This window comes from Saccopteryx leptura, chromosome 2 (genome assembly GCF_036850995.1).
Source record: "Saccopteryx leptura isolate mSacLep1 chromosome 2, mSacLep1_pri_phased_curated, whole genome shotgun sequence".
Classification (NCBI taxonomy): Eukaryota; Metazoa; Chordata; class Mammalia; order Chiroptera; family Emballonuridae; genus Saccopteryx; species Saccopteryx leptura.
This window is the reverse complement of record NC_089504.1, coordinates 3,061,775-3,076,596: the sequence shown is the minus strand read 5'-3', so window position 1 is coordinate 3,076,596 and position 14,822 is coordinate 3,061,775. Positions and strand designations below refer to the sequence as shown.

The following is a 14,822-nucleotide window of genomic DNA, read 5'->3' as shown; positions in this document are numbered from 1 at the left end:
ACAGCAAGCAACAGGAAGGAAATAGTAAAGATTAGAGCGGAGATAAATAAAATAAAATATAGAAGGACAACAGAGCCTTGAGCAGGTGGTGGTGCAGTGGATAGAGTGTTGGACTAGGACGCAGAGGACCCAAGTTCAAAACCCTGAGGTCACTGGCTTGAGTGTGGGCTCACCAGCTTGAGCCAGGGTTGTTGGCTTGAGCGTGGGATCATAGACATGAGTGATCTCATGGTCGCTGGCTTGAGCCCAAAGGTTGCTGGCTTGAGCAAGGGGTCAAAGCACATATGAGAAAACAATCAATGAACAACTAAGGTGCCGCAACAAAAAATTGATGCTTCTTTTTTATAGATATATATTTTTAAATTCTATTTATTCATTTTTAGAGAGGAGAGAGAGAGGGAGAGAAATAAAGAGAGAGAAGGGGGAAGGAGCTGGAAGCATCAACTCCCATATGTGCCTTGACCAGGCAAGCCCAGGGTTTCGAACCAGCAACCTCAGCATTTCCAGGTCCATGCTTTATCCACTGCACCACCACAGGTCAGGCCAAAAATTGATGCTTCTTATCTCTCTCCCTTCCTATCTGACTTTCCTATCTATCCCTCTCTCTCTGACTTTCTATCAAAAAGAAAAAAAAAAAAAAGGGAAAGAAAGACAATAGAATCAGCTACACTAAAAGTTGTGGGGTTTTTTTGGGAGGGAGATTAGTTAGAATCATCAAAACTGAGCCTTTAGCTAGATGGAGGCAGAAGACAAGAGAGAAGTCTACTGTCACCAGAATCAGGAATGAATGTTTACTATTGACCTTACAGGAGTGACAAGGACTGTTGGACAGCAGTATGAGCAGTTGTAAGTCAACACATCCGATAACCCGGGCGAAATTTAGGAATTTCCTCTGGGAATGCACAGGCTACCACACTGTGATTCGGGAAGAAACGCAAAACCCTAATGAACATATAAGTGAAGACACGGTGGAATTAGTTCATCATCAAGAAAGTCCTACAGCCTGACCAGGTGGTGGCGCAGTGGATAGAGCGTAGGACTGGAATGCAGAGGACCCAGGTTCGAGACCCCGAGGTCGCCAGCTTGAGTGCGGGGTCATGTGGCTTGAGCAAAAAGCTCACCAGCTTGGAACCAAGGTCGCTGGCTTGAGCAAGGGGTTGCTCGGTCTGCTAAAGGCCTGTGGTCAAGGCACATATGAGAAAGCAATCAATGAACAGCTAAGGTGTCACAACAAAAAACTGATGATTGATGCTTCTCATCTCTCTCCGTTCCCTTCTGTCTGTCCCTATCTATCCCTCTCTCTATAAAAGAATAAATAAATAAAATAAATAAAAATTAAAAAAAAAAAAAAAGAAAGTCCTACAAAATTTACTAAAGCCCAGGACCAAATGATTTCATGGGCGAATTCCAACAGAATGCTTACAGAAAAGATGAATGCCAATCCTTCTCAACCTTTCCCCAAAATGGAGGAGGTGGGCGAGCAGGTCCTTATCACTGACAAGGCCACTGTCACCCTCATCCCACAGCCAGACAAAGCGATCACGAGGAAGACGCCCCTGAGAGTCTGGCTGCTATGCCCCTTCCCCGGGTGTCCGGGCGGACAGGTCTGTTCCCTCCGGAGCCTTGGCCACTGCAGTCTCACTTTGCAAAAGAGCATCATCACTCTGTGCAGGGTCTCCAGGGCTTGCTTCTCTCTCAGTATGCTGGGAGTGACCCTTCACAGAGAGCACCACGGTCCCCCAGCTGCCTCAGTCGTTCGGTGGCAGCGGGCTGCAGAAGGAAGGTCCCAGCATCCTCAAGTGCCACGGCTGACATTGACACCGCCCCCAGGGGTGGACAGGTAGGTCACCTCCACTGATTTCCCCTCTATACCTGAGGCTGCTGGGAACCCCACCCCCACCCCCCAGGACGCACTGGAGCGCTCTGCAGCTGTTTCCAGGGAAAGGACCCGCGGAAGGATCTGCGGTGGGGTCTGCGTGCTAACCCGGCACTGAGGTTGGTTCCTGACAGCTTGAGCGTGAGACTCTGAGCCGGATAGGGAATCCGTGTCTGGGGTTAGAACCATCCAGAACCACCCTGTCCTCCCTACCCCCAGCTCAGGTGGTTAGTGTTGTGGGTTCAATCGCCAGGTCAGGACACATTTAAGAATCAACTGAGGGAGGTATAAATAAGTGGAACAACAAAGTGATGTCTGGGGCTGACCTGTGGTGGCTTAGTGGATAAAGTGTCAACCTGGCCTGACTAGGCGGTGGCTCAATAGATAGAGCGTCGGACTGGGATGCGGAAGACCCAGGTTCGAGACCCCGAGGTCGCCAGCTTGAGCGCGGGCTCATCTGGTTTGACCAAAAAGCTCACCAGCTTAAGCCCAAGGTCGCTGGCTCAAGCAAGGGGTTACTCGGTCTGCTGTAGCCCCATGGTCAAGGCACATATGAGAAAGCAATCAATGAACAACTAAGGTCTCCAACGAAAAATTGAAGATTGATGCTTCTCATCTCTCTGTTCCTGTCTGTCCCTGTCCGTTCCTGTCTATCCCTCTCTCTAACTTTCTCTCTGTCTCTGAAATAAATAAATAAATAAACACTGGAAAAAAAAAAAAAAGCGTTGACCTGGAACGCTGAGGTCGCTGGTTCAAAGCCCTGTACAGTACTTGTCTGGCCAATGAACATATGGAAGTTGATGCTTCCTGCTCCTCCCCCCTTTCTCTCTCTCTCTCCTCTCTAAAATTAATAAAAAATTTAAAAAATTGATGTTTCTCTCTCTCTCTAAAACAAAAAAAGAAGTATCTAGAATCATCTGCACCCCACCCACCCCTCCTGCCCCACCACCACAGCGAAGGGCCCCTCCACTTCCCAAGGCGCCTGCCCCTCTGTCTGTGGGCTCTGGGTGGGGCAGCGGGAGGGGCGTGGCGGCCACGGCTCAGCTTCCAGCTCTGATCCCCAAGGTCCGGCTCCCACAGGAAGGCAGCTGGGAGCAAGCAATCCCAGGCCTCGGACAGCCTCAACCAGTTCCCTGCAGGCTCTAGGCCAGGGGTCCCCAAACTATGGCCCAAGGACCACATGCGGCCCCCTGAGGCCATTTATCCGCCCCCGCCGCACTTCCGGAAGGGGCACCTCTTTCATTGGTGGTCAGTGAGAGGAGCATAGTTCCCATTGAAATACTGGTCAGTTGGTTGATTTAAATTTACTTGTTCTTTATTTTAAATATTGTATTTGTTCCCGTTTTGTTTGTTTTTTTACTTTAAAATAAGATCTGTGCAGTGTGCATAGGGATTTGTTCATAGTTTTTTTATAGTCTGGCCCTCCAATGGTCTGAGGGACAGTGAACTGGCCCCCTGTGTAAAAAGTTTGGGGACCCCTGCTCTAGGCTATTGGGATTTAAGGACCTGGGAGGATGGACAGAATGGGAGGCAGGCCGGCCCAGGGATGGGGGGAGCTGGCTCGGAGCTGGCTGCCCTGGAGCCCGGGCACAGGCTTTGGACTTTGGCCCCTGGGTCCCCTGTGTCAGCTGTTCTATTTCAGGCCCATTGCTCTGCTAGGGAATTCTCAGTGAGCGTGGGAACCTAGGAAGGGGGGGCTGGTGGGCGGGCTCCGCTCCAGTGCCCGGGGAGGGTGCTCCCTAGGCAGGCCCGTGTCCCCCTGGAGAACGTGCCCCGCCTCCTGAGACAGTCCTGGCGTTCCTGGCTCTTATCCCACAGACACAATTCGTGAAAACCTGGAAAGGACCCAAACGGGCAGCCGCGGGAGGGAGCGGATGGAGCGGGCTGCGTGGGGGGAGCGGGGAACGCGGAAACCCCGGCTGCGGGGCTGCTGGGAGCCCCGTGACCGTGACCGCGTGTAGAAACGGTGTCTGCCAACCGACAAGGGCCAGGCGGCTCCGGGAGACGGAGGGAGACGTCGGAGGCCCCTGGGTCGTTCCTTTCCTTGCTGTGTGGCCGTGGGCTAGTCGCCCAGGCTCTCTGAGCCTCCATTTCCCTCATCTGTAAACATCAGAGTATCTACAGCCGCGTTGGGGACTCAGGGAGACGGGGTTCCCAGGCCCTTGGCAAGTGAAAGGCACACAGTAGGCGCTCAGGCCGAGCAGCTGCAGGGGTTTTAATAGCAAGGACAAATGGAAATAGTTTGACGTGACAGGGAAACAGGTGGAACACTGGCAGCCAAATTTATATTTCTTAAAAATGACCCCGTGACCCGCTGCCACACAACAGCTCCCCCCCAAAAAAAAAAAAAAAAAAAAGAAATCTAAAGGCTTTGAGAAAAAATCCCCTGGCTTTGCGGGCCTCTGATTTCCACTTGCCAGTCAGTCACAGGGCCTGTTTCTTCCTCACTGGTTGGGACCTCTCTCTAACCAGAGGGATTAAGCCCGGCCGCCGGCCAGGCGGGGAGGGGATTTGCGGACCGGAACAGGTGGGGCCTGGTTTGGGAGTGGGGAGCCGCATTCCAGGGATTCCTGCTGGGAGAGCAGAGGCCCCGCCCGCCTCAGGCCTGCCTGGAGCCTGGAACACCCCGCGCTGCTCGGAGGGGGCTCCCTGAGACACCCCCTTCCCCGGGCCTGGAGTCGCGGCGAGCCTTGAGGGGGCAGGCATTTAGTTATGGGGACTTGGAAGCAAATCCTGGTTTACATCCTCCAGGAAGTGGAAGCAGACATTCCCGGGTTCTCCGGGAGGGTGGGTCTTCTGTAAGCATGGACGGCCTGCCCCTCCCAGCAGGGCGGGCCCTGTGGCCTGAGCTGGGTGTTTGGAGAGGTGGACGACAGAGGGCCAGGGGGCCAGGGGGCCGGCAGGGACAGGAAGGGACAGAAACATGAGTCTGGGGACCTTGAAGAAGTGACAGTTCAAGTCCGTGGGGCTGAGGGCCGGCCGGGAACGAGGCCTTTCAATTTTTTGTTGTTGTTGTTTTGTTTTTAAGATTTTATTTATAGATTTTAGAGAGAGAAGAGAAAGGGGGGGGGGGATGTTGGAGCAGGAAGCACCAACTCCTAGTAGTTGCTTCGGGTATGTGCCTTGATCGGGCAAGCCCCGGTTTCAAACCGGCGACTTTAGCATTCCACGTATGAAGCCAGTATCCATGGCCACCATCACAGCCACCCGGCCCATGCAGGTTCACATTGAATTCGGACAGACGGTAATGAAACAACGGAGCCAAGAACTGGTAGGCCATCATCTTTAATCCTAGCTTGCACCCAGCGGACAAGTAAAAACACACACTGGGCTCCAAAACCCACTCACATTCAGTGCTCACAAAGCTATTGACTTATCCAAGTTTCCTGGAATCAAAGGTATCTAGCTCACCAGCCTTATTCACCTCTGTTCCCCATCTCCTCCTCTCTCTACAAATTCTGCACAAATTGGATTCCCCTCAGCACTCCACCATCTTGGCTGCCTCTCCTATCTTCCACGTGACCTTTCTCTGCTCTCCTCTCTAATGCTAATCTCAGGAATCGGGAGAGCAAGGTCCCAGTCTGCCCCACTTTATAGAGCAGAAATCAAAACCTTTAATCCAATATACAAAATAGGGAAGTCTCTAATACAAAGTCTCTTATCTGAGGCATGATGGGATTGCACCACCCCACATCAAAAAGGGTGGGAAAGGCTTAGTCCTAAAACCAAGCCCCAGGCTACAAGGATCCTGCCTACCCACAGTCCGCCCCCAGCACACATTAATAGCACCTGGGCGATGGGCTTCCATGTGGGCAGCACCACCTTTAACAAAGTGAGCATAATATATTTTATCTGCCCAACAGCAGGTCAATGCTCTATCGGCTGCGCCACCACAGGTCAGGCTAGGGCAGTGGTTCTCAAACTCATTACTCAACAGAGCCAAATATCAACAGTACAACAACTGAAATTTCTTTTGAGAGCCAAATTTTTTAAACTTAAACTATATAGGTAGGTGTAAAGCCAGTATCTAAGGCCAGGGCCACTATCACAGCAGCCTCCTGGCCCATGCAGGTTCGCATTGGATTCGGACAGTCGGTAAAGAAACAATGGAGCCACAAACTGGTGGGCCATAGTCTTTAATTCTAGCTTGCACCCGGCGGGCAAGTAAAAACACACACTGGGCTCCAAAACCCACTCACATTCAGTGCTCACAAAGCCACTGACTTATCCGAGTTTCCTAGAATCAAAGGTTTCTAGCTCACCAGCCTTATTCTCCTCAGTTCCCCATCTCCTTCCTTATCCCAGATACAAACTCTGCACAAACTGGCATCTCACTCAGCACTCCGCCATCTTGGCTGCTTCTCCTGGCCACATGGCCTCTTTCTGCTCTCTGCTCTGCTCCCTCTGCTCTCTCATGCTAATCATCCCAGGAACCAAGAGAGGGTAAGCTCCCGTTCTGCCCCTATTTTATAGTGTAGAAATCCAAACCTTTAATCCAATATACAAAATAGGGAAGTCTCTAATACAAAGTCACTTCTCTGAGGCATGATTGGATTGTACCACCCCACATCAAAAAGGGTGGGAAAGGCTTAATCCCAAAACCAAGCCCCAGGCTACAAGGATTCTCAACACACATTAATATCACCTGGGCAATGGCCTCCACGTGGGCAACGTTATCTTTTACAAAGTGAGCATAATACATTTTATCTGCCCAACAGTAGGTACATTGTTATTAACTTAATTAGGGTACTCCTAAACTGGCCTTTGCTAAAAAACGTCCTCAATCTGAGAGCCGCATGTGGCTTACAAACCGCGGTTTGCTGACCACTGGCTAGGGGCTTTGAGTTGTAAAATGAGATCACCTTAGAGAGTGGCCTCAGGAGGGGAGATGATGCAGGGACATGAGTCTGGGGGTGTCCCAGGGGTGAGAGGGAGAAGACAGTGAAGGGATGGGGCCATGGCGGAGGGGCACCCACGGGCCAAGGCTCCGGAAAGAGAGAATTCGGATTAGGAGAAACTCCACCATCGGTGTCAAAAGCAGATGCTTCTTCCTATGTCACCTGCTCCTTTTGTGCCTGGGACGCGGAGGCCAGAGGAGACAGTGGAGGATGGTGGCGCAGTTGGGGCTCAAGATAGCTTTTCTGGATGCCAGGGTTGAGACTGCCCCCTGACTCAGGTTAGCTGAAGGCCCCACTGGGACACAGGGATGGAGGAAGAGAGAGCAGAGCCCAAGGAGGGGGACCTGGGGACACAAACCTCCCAAACCCGCTGCCCTGTCACAGTCACCAGGGGAAAAGGACCATATAACACAGAACGCACTGATCTGGGCCAGCGAGAGCCTTGGGCTCTCTGGGGGAGGTCAGCAGCTCCCTGGGAGGGCCGCCCGGTGGGGGGCGGGGGGGGGCAGTCGAGTCTGGAAATCTGGTGAGCAGCTCCTGGAAGCCCTGGGTCCTGGCCATCCCCCTGTGTCCCCTGGTCTTCCAATACCCTACCTCATCAACTGGCATTGGAATCCAAAACTGGGGGCTTGGCCGTTAAAGGGCCAGGGCTCCGCCTGACCTGTGGTGGCGCAGTGGATAAAGCGTCAACCTGGAAATGCAGAGGTCGCCGGTTCGAAACCCTGGGCTTGCCTGGTCAAGGCACATATGGGAGTTGATGCTTCCAGCTCCTCCCCCCTGTCTCTCTCTCCTCTCTCTCTCTCTCTCTCTCTCTCTCTCTGCCTCTCTCTCTCCCTCTCTCTCTCCTCTCTAAAAGGAATAAATAAAATAAAATAATAAATAAATAAATAAATAAATAAAGGGCCAGTGCTCCCAACCTGGAGCATCAGAGCTCCTGCCACAGGGCCAGCCCCTCTGCCACCGCAGGGAAAGGCCTCTTGGGGTCGGCAGTCCACTGTCCCTAATGCAATATGTATCACTGGGTGGCTAGATATGGCTTCTCAAAAGCTTCCAGTCGTATAAGAAGGTGATATTCATTTTTATTGATTGATTTTTTTAAGAGTGGGGGGCCACCAATTTGTTGTTCTGCTTAGTTATGCACACTCATTGATTCATTGGTTGAGTCTTTTTTTTTTTTTTTACAGAGACAGAGAGAGGGATAGATAGGGACAGACAGACAGGAACGGAGAGAGATGAGATGCATCAATTCTTCGTTGTGACACCTTAGTTGTTCATTGATTGCTTTCTCATATGTGCCTTGATCACGGGCCTTCAGCAGACCGAGTAACCCCTTGCTCAAGCTAGCAACCTTGGGTCCAAGCTGGTGAGCTTTGCTCAAACCAGATGAGCCTGTGCTCAAGCTGGCGACCTCGGGGTCTTGAACCTAGGTCCTTCTGCATCCCAGTCTGATGCTCTATCCACTGTGCCACCGCCTGGTCAGGTTCATTGGTTGATTCTTGTATGTGCCCTGACCAGGGATTATACCTACAACCTTGGAATGTCAGGACGATGCTCTGACCAACTGATCTACCCAATCAGGGGAAGAAGGAGATGTTCTTTTTCTTTTTTTTTTTAAGAGAACATTTAAAAAAATTATTTATTTATTCATTTTAGAGAGGAGAGAGAGAGAGAGAGAGAGAGAGAGAGAGAGCAGGAAGCATCAACTCCCATATGTGCCTTGACCAGAGAAATGCAGGGGTTTGAACCGGTGACCTCAGTGCTCCAGGTTGACACTTTATCCCCTGCGCCACCACAGGTCAGGCTAAGAAGGTAATGTTCTTAATTTAAGCTCTGCCACCACCAAAGACCCTCCCTGGACTGCTCCTGTTGACACATGTTGCTCTCTTCTTTAGAGACCCTCAGCAGTTGCTTTTCATTCATTATCTCATCCATCATCCATCCATCCATCCATCCATCCACCCACCATCTATTCATCCATCCATCCACCCACCTGACAAGCATCACAGTGTATTGTGTAGCCTGCTGGTTAGGAGTGCAGCCTCAAGCTGGTACTGACTTCCATGGTTGTCTCCACTCTCTCCGAGTCCTTGGGCAGCTTCTTAATCTCTCTGAGCCTGTTTCATCCTTGAGGAAGGGAATGAAGGCCCCCCATTTCACAGGCTTGTTGTGAAGGTGCAAAGAGATAACTAACATGAAACAAAGTTACTGGGGAACTGAGCATGCAGATGCTCCTCCACCTGCTCCTCTTACCCTGTGGCACAGGCCAAGAGTGCTGTGACAAGGAGCTCAGCCCAGCTCAACCAGGAGACAGGTCGAGCCAGGAGTTACCAGGGAAGATGAGTGTTTCCACTAGGAAGAGATGGAGGCAGTAAAAATGTCACCAGGAAGCCTGACCAGGCGGTGGTGCAGTGGATAGAGTGTCAGAGTGGGATGCCGAGGACCCAGGTTCGAGACCCCGAGGTCACCAGCTGGAGTGTGGGCTCATCTGGTTTGAGCAAAAGCTCACCAGCTTGAGCCCAAGGTCGCTGGCTTGAGCAAGGGGTCACTCGGTCTGCTGAAGGCCTGTGTTCAAGGCACATATGAGAAAGCAATCAATGAACAACTAAGGTGTTGCAACACACAATGAAAAGCTAATGACTGATGCTTCTCATCTCTTTGTTCCTGTCTGCCTGTCCCTGTCTATCCCTCTCTCTGACTCTTTCTCTGTCTCTGTAAAAAAATATATATATTGTATATAAAATATAAAATAAAAAAAAATAAAATAAAAATGTCACCAGGAAGACTCAGGGGGTGCCCTGGCCAGATTAGAGGTTAGAGCATCATTCCAGTGCAGAGAGGTTGCCGGTTCAATCCCTGGTCAGGGCATATACAGAAAATGATGGACAGAAACTGATTGATGCTTCTGTCTTGCTCTCTCTCTAAAATGAAAAAAAACAAACAATAACACACACACAAAAACAAAGCTCAGGGAAGAAAAGCCAAGTGAACCTTGGCTGGGGAGGGAGCGGGGTGCCCTTGAGGAGGAGGAGAGGCTGGGGAGGGAGTGGGGTGCCCTTGAGGAGGAGGAGAGGCTGGGGAGGGAGCACTGTGCCCTTGAGGAGGAGGAGAGGCTGGGGAGGGAGTGGGGTGCCCTTGAGGAGGAGGAGAGGCTGGGGAGGGAGTGGGGTGCCCTTGAGGAGGAGGAGAGGCTGGGGAGGGAGCACTGTGCCCTTGAGGAGGAGGAGAGGCTGGGGAGGGAGCGGGGTGCCCTTGAGGAGGAGGAGAGGCTGGGGAGGGAGCGGGGTGCCCTTGAGGAGGAGGAGAGGCTGGGGAGGGAGTGGGGTGCCCTTGAGGAGGAGGAGAGGCTGGGGAGGGAGGAGGAGAGGCTGGGGAGGGAGTGGGGTGCCCTTGAGGAGGAGGAGAGGCTGGGGAGGGAGTGGGGTGCCCTTGAGGAGGAGGAGAGGCTGGGGAGGGAGGAGGAGAGGCTGGGGAGGGAGTGGGGTGCCCTTGAGGAGGAGGGGCTGGGGAGGGAGCACTGTGCCCTTGAGGAGGAGGAGAGGCTGGGGAGGGAGTGGGGTGCCCTTGAGGAGGAGGAGAGGCTGGGGAGGGAGCGGGGTGCCCTTGAGGAGGAGGAGAGGCTGGGGAGGGAGCACTGTGCCCTTGAGGAGGAGGAGAGGCTGGGGAGGGAGTGGGGTGCCCTTGAGGAGGAGGAGAGGCTGGGGAGGGAGCACTATGCCCTTGAGGAGGAGGAGAGGCTGGGGAGGGAGCGGGGTGCCCTTGAGGAGGAGGAGAGGCTGGGGAGGGAGTGGGGTGCCCTTGAGGAGGAGGAGAGGCTGGGGAGGGAGCACTGTGCCCTTGAGGAGGAGGAGAGGCTGGGGAGGGAGTGGGGTGCCCTTGAGGAGGAGGAGAGGCTGGGGAGGGAGCGGGGTGCCCTTGAGGAGGAGGAGAGGCTGGGGAGGGAGCGGGGTGCCCTTGAGGAGGAGGAGAGGCTGGGGAGGGAGTGGGGTGCCCTTGAGGAGGAGGAGAGGCTGGGGAGGGAGCGGGGTGCCCTTGAGGAGGAGGAGAGGCTGGGGAGGGAGCACTGTGCCCTTGAGGAGGAGGAGAGGCTGGGGAGGGAGCGGGGTGCCCTTGAGGAGGAGGAGAGGCTGGGGAGGGAGCACTGTGCCCTTGAGGAGGAGGAGAGGCTGGGGAGGGAGTGGGGTGCCCTTGAGGAGGAGGAGAGGCTGGGGAGGGAGCACTGTGCCCTTGAGGAGGAGGAGAGGCTGGGGAGGGAGCGGGGTGCCCTTGAGGAGGAGGAGAGGCTGGGGAGGGAGTGGGGTGCCCTTGAGGAGGAGAGGCTGGGGAGGGAGCACTGTGCCCTTGAGGAGGAGGAGAGGCTGGGGAGGGAGTGGGGTGCCCTTGAGGAGGAGAGGCTGGGGAGGGAGCACTGTGCCCTTGAGGAGGAGGAGAGGCTGGGGAGGGAGTGGGGTGCCCTTGAGGAGGAGAGGCTGGGGAGGGAGCACTGTGCCCTTGAGGAGGAGGAGAGGCTGGGGAGGGAGTGGGGTGCCCTTGAGGAGGAGGAGAGGCTGGGGAGGGAGCACTGTGCCCTTGAGGAGGAGGAGAGGCTGGGGAGGGAGCGGGGTGCCCTTGAGGAGGAGGAGAGGCTGGGGAGGGGAGGGTACCCAGAGAGGCTCATATTGTCTGGTTGATTCGACAACCTTGAGAAATGCTGTCTTCATAAAAATTGTTCATGGCCAGACCAGGCGGTGGTGGTGCAGTGGATAGTGTTGGACTGGGACGCAGAGGACCCCGAGGTCGCTAGCTTGAGCAGGGGCTCATCCAGCTTGAGAGTGGTGTAGGGCCAGGGGCCACCCCCATCATGGCAGATGGTAAAGAAACATTGGAGTCAAACAATGGTGGGCCATTCCGTTTATTAAAGTCTCGCAAGGGTGGACGAGCAAACACACAGAGAACACCGCTTCCCTCTCACTCAGAGCTCCCAACCAGGAGAATCTTCTCTGGTTCCTCCTAGAATCAAAGGCCCTCACAAGCCTCAGTAGGGCTCCCAAAGCCCCTCAGCTCTCTGCATCTGCACTCCTTCCGTTCCTCTGCAAAAACTGCTTCTTCTTCAGCCCTCTGCATTCTCTCTACTCTCCCTGCAAAACTACCCAGGGCCCACAAACACCCCTCCTCCAGCAAACATTAGCAAAACAATGGCCCCTCCCAAGCAGGAATGAAATCTGCCTGTTTGCAATCAACTGCCTTGCTCTGAGGGAAAGCACACACGTGGCTTTCCAGCGCCATTTTTTAACAATAAAAATGAGCACACTCAAAAAATACAAACTTTGCCTGACCTGTGGTGGCGCAGTGGATAAAGCGTCGACCTGGAATGCTGAGGTCACCGGTTCAAAACCCTGGGCTTGCCTGGTCAAGGCACATATGGGAGTTGAAGCTTCCAGCTCCTCCCCTTGTTCTCTCTCTCTCTCTAATAAAAAAAAAACCGAATAAAATAAAAAAAATACAAATTTTACAAACTCATCTGCCCAACACGCGGGGTCACTGGCTTGAGTGTGGGATCATAGACATGACCCCATGGTCATTATCTTGAGCCCAAAGGTTGCTGGCTTGAAGCCCAAGGTCGCTGGCTTGAGCAAGGGGTCACTCATTCTGCTGTAGCTGTCCCCCAACCCTGGACAAGGCACATATGAGAAAGCAGTGAACAACAAAGGTGCTGCAATGAAGAACTGATGCTTCTCATCTCTCTCCCTTCCTGCCTGTCTCTCCCTGTCTGTCGCTCTCTCTGTCTCTGTCAAAAAACAAAACAAAACATAAAAATTGTTCATGGAAATGGGTTCATTCACCAATAAGCTCTTGTTGGCCAAAGCACAGCTGATGTGTTCTTCTCTGTAGTTTTTTTTTTTTTTAATTGATTTTAGACAGACAGAAACACACACACAGGAACATGGATCTGTTCCTGGGTGTGCCCTGACTGGAGATTGAACCAGAAACCTCCGGGCTCCAGGGTAACACTCTAACCCAGTGGTGGTCAACCTGGTCCCTACCGCCCACTAGTGGGCGTTCAAGCTTTCATGGTGAGCGGTAGTGGAGCAACCAAAGTATAAATAAAAAGATAGATTTAACTATAGTAAGTTGTTTTATAAAGATTTATTCTGGGCCCTGGCAGGTTGGCTCAGTGGTAGAGTGTCGGCCTGGCGTGCAGGAGTCCCGGGTTTGATTCCCGGCCAGGGCACACAGGAGAAGTGCCCATCTGCTTCTCCACCCCTCCCTCTCTCCTTCCTCTCTGTCTCTCTCTTCCCTTCCCACAGCCAAGGCTCCACAGGAGCAAAGTTGGCCCGGGCGCTGAGGATGGCTCTGTGGCCTCTGCCTCAGGCCCTAGAATGGCTCTGATTGTGGCAGAGCGACGCCCCAAGATGGGCAGAGCATCGCCCCCTGGTGGGCCTGCCGGGTGGATCCCGGTCAGGCGCATGCGGGAGTCTGTCTGACTGCCTCCCTGTTTCCAGCTTCGGAAAAATACAAAAAAAAAGATTTATTCTGCCAAATTTAGCGAAAATCCGATATAAAGTACTTGGTAAGTAATCATTATTATATGCTTTAACTTACTGTAACTCTGCTTTATCAATTTTATAAAGTTATTTTTCTACTTTATAAATCACCATTACTGTGGAACTGGTGGGCGGTTAGAAAATGTTACTACTAACAGAGATACAAAAGTGGGCAGTGGGTATAAAAAGGTTGACTACCCCTGCTCTAACCAGCCGAGTATTGGGCGGGGGCTCCTTCTCGGAAGTTTTTATTCTCTCTTCCATTTCCACCTGTGATTTTCTCAGCCTGTTGACTCTTTGGGGGTGGGAGGATAGAAATGATTTAAAATTTAGACAAATTTTTAAAAATTTTTCGTTAAATCGTGCTTGGCTTGTGGCAGTGGCTAAACCATCCACCTAGAATGCTGAGGTCACTGGTTGGAGACCCTGGGCTTGCCCGGTCAAGGCACATACAACAAGTAATCAATGAGCAACTAAAGTGAAGCGGCTATGAGTTGATGCTTCTCATTCCCCCACTCATCTCCGTAAAATAAATAAATAAAATCTTTAAAAAAAAATTGTTTTGTTGTTAAATCTCTTGACCTGCCGTGTTATTTGGTTTCAGTATTTTAGCTATGACTGCAGGGATGGGTTGCAAAAACACTCAACAAAGTTAAAAGGTTTTCTCATTTTCACTGGTGGTTTCCATCTGCTGGAGGAAGGAGGTGAGACTAATTCACCTGGGAACTTGGTTTGAGTTCTTTTTTTTATTTTTATTTTTTGTATCTTTCAGAAGTTAAAAGTGGGGAGGCAGTCAGACAGACTTCCACATGCGCCCAACCGGGATCCACCCGGCATGCCCACCAGGGGGTGATACTCTGTCCATCTGGGGCGTTGCTCTATTGCAACCAGAGCCATTCTAGCGCCCGAGGCAGAGGCCACGGAGCCATCATAAGCACCCGGGCCAACTTTGCTCCAATGGAGCCTTGGCTGCGGGAGGGGAAGAGAGAGATAGAAAGAAAGGAGAGGGGGAAGGGTGGAGAAGCAGATTGGCGCTTCTTCTGTGTGCCCTGGCCAGGAATCGATCCTGGGACTTCCACACACCGGGCTGATGCTCTACCACTGAGCAAACCGGCCAGGGACTGGAAGTATGTACTTTAGATTTGGCACTGGGATCTGGGGTGCACATGTGGGGGGTGACCCTAGACTAAAGGAGGAGGTAGGTCTGGTAGATTCCCTTGGCAGAGTTTGGATTTGTACCGAGAGCATGAGAAGCCATCTAAGTCTTAAACTAGGGTGTGACAGATTCGAGTTGTGGTTTAAAAATATCTCACTGTGGCCCTGGCTGGGTGGCTCAGTGGATAAAGCGTCATCCCAGTGTGCCAAGGTAGCGGGTTCCATCCCTAATCAGAGCACTAGGGAGGAGCAATCAATGAATATACCACTATAGTCGAACAACTAAGTGTCGCAACAAATTGGTTTCTCCCTCTCTCTCCCTCCCAACCCCGTCCCTTCCTCTCTCTCTCTCTCTCTCTCTCTCTCTCAAAT

General features: G+C 52.5%; 1 protein-coding gene across 1 annotated transcript in view; it reads right to left on the bottom strand.

Moving 5' to 3' along the window:
• BRD3 (bromodomain containing 3) overlaps positions 1–14,822 on the bottom strand; it is a 65,925-nt gene that overhangs the window by 50,350 nt on the left and 753 nt on the right. The window lies entirely within an intron of this gene.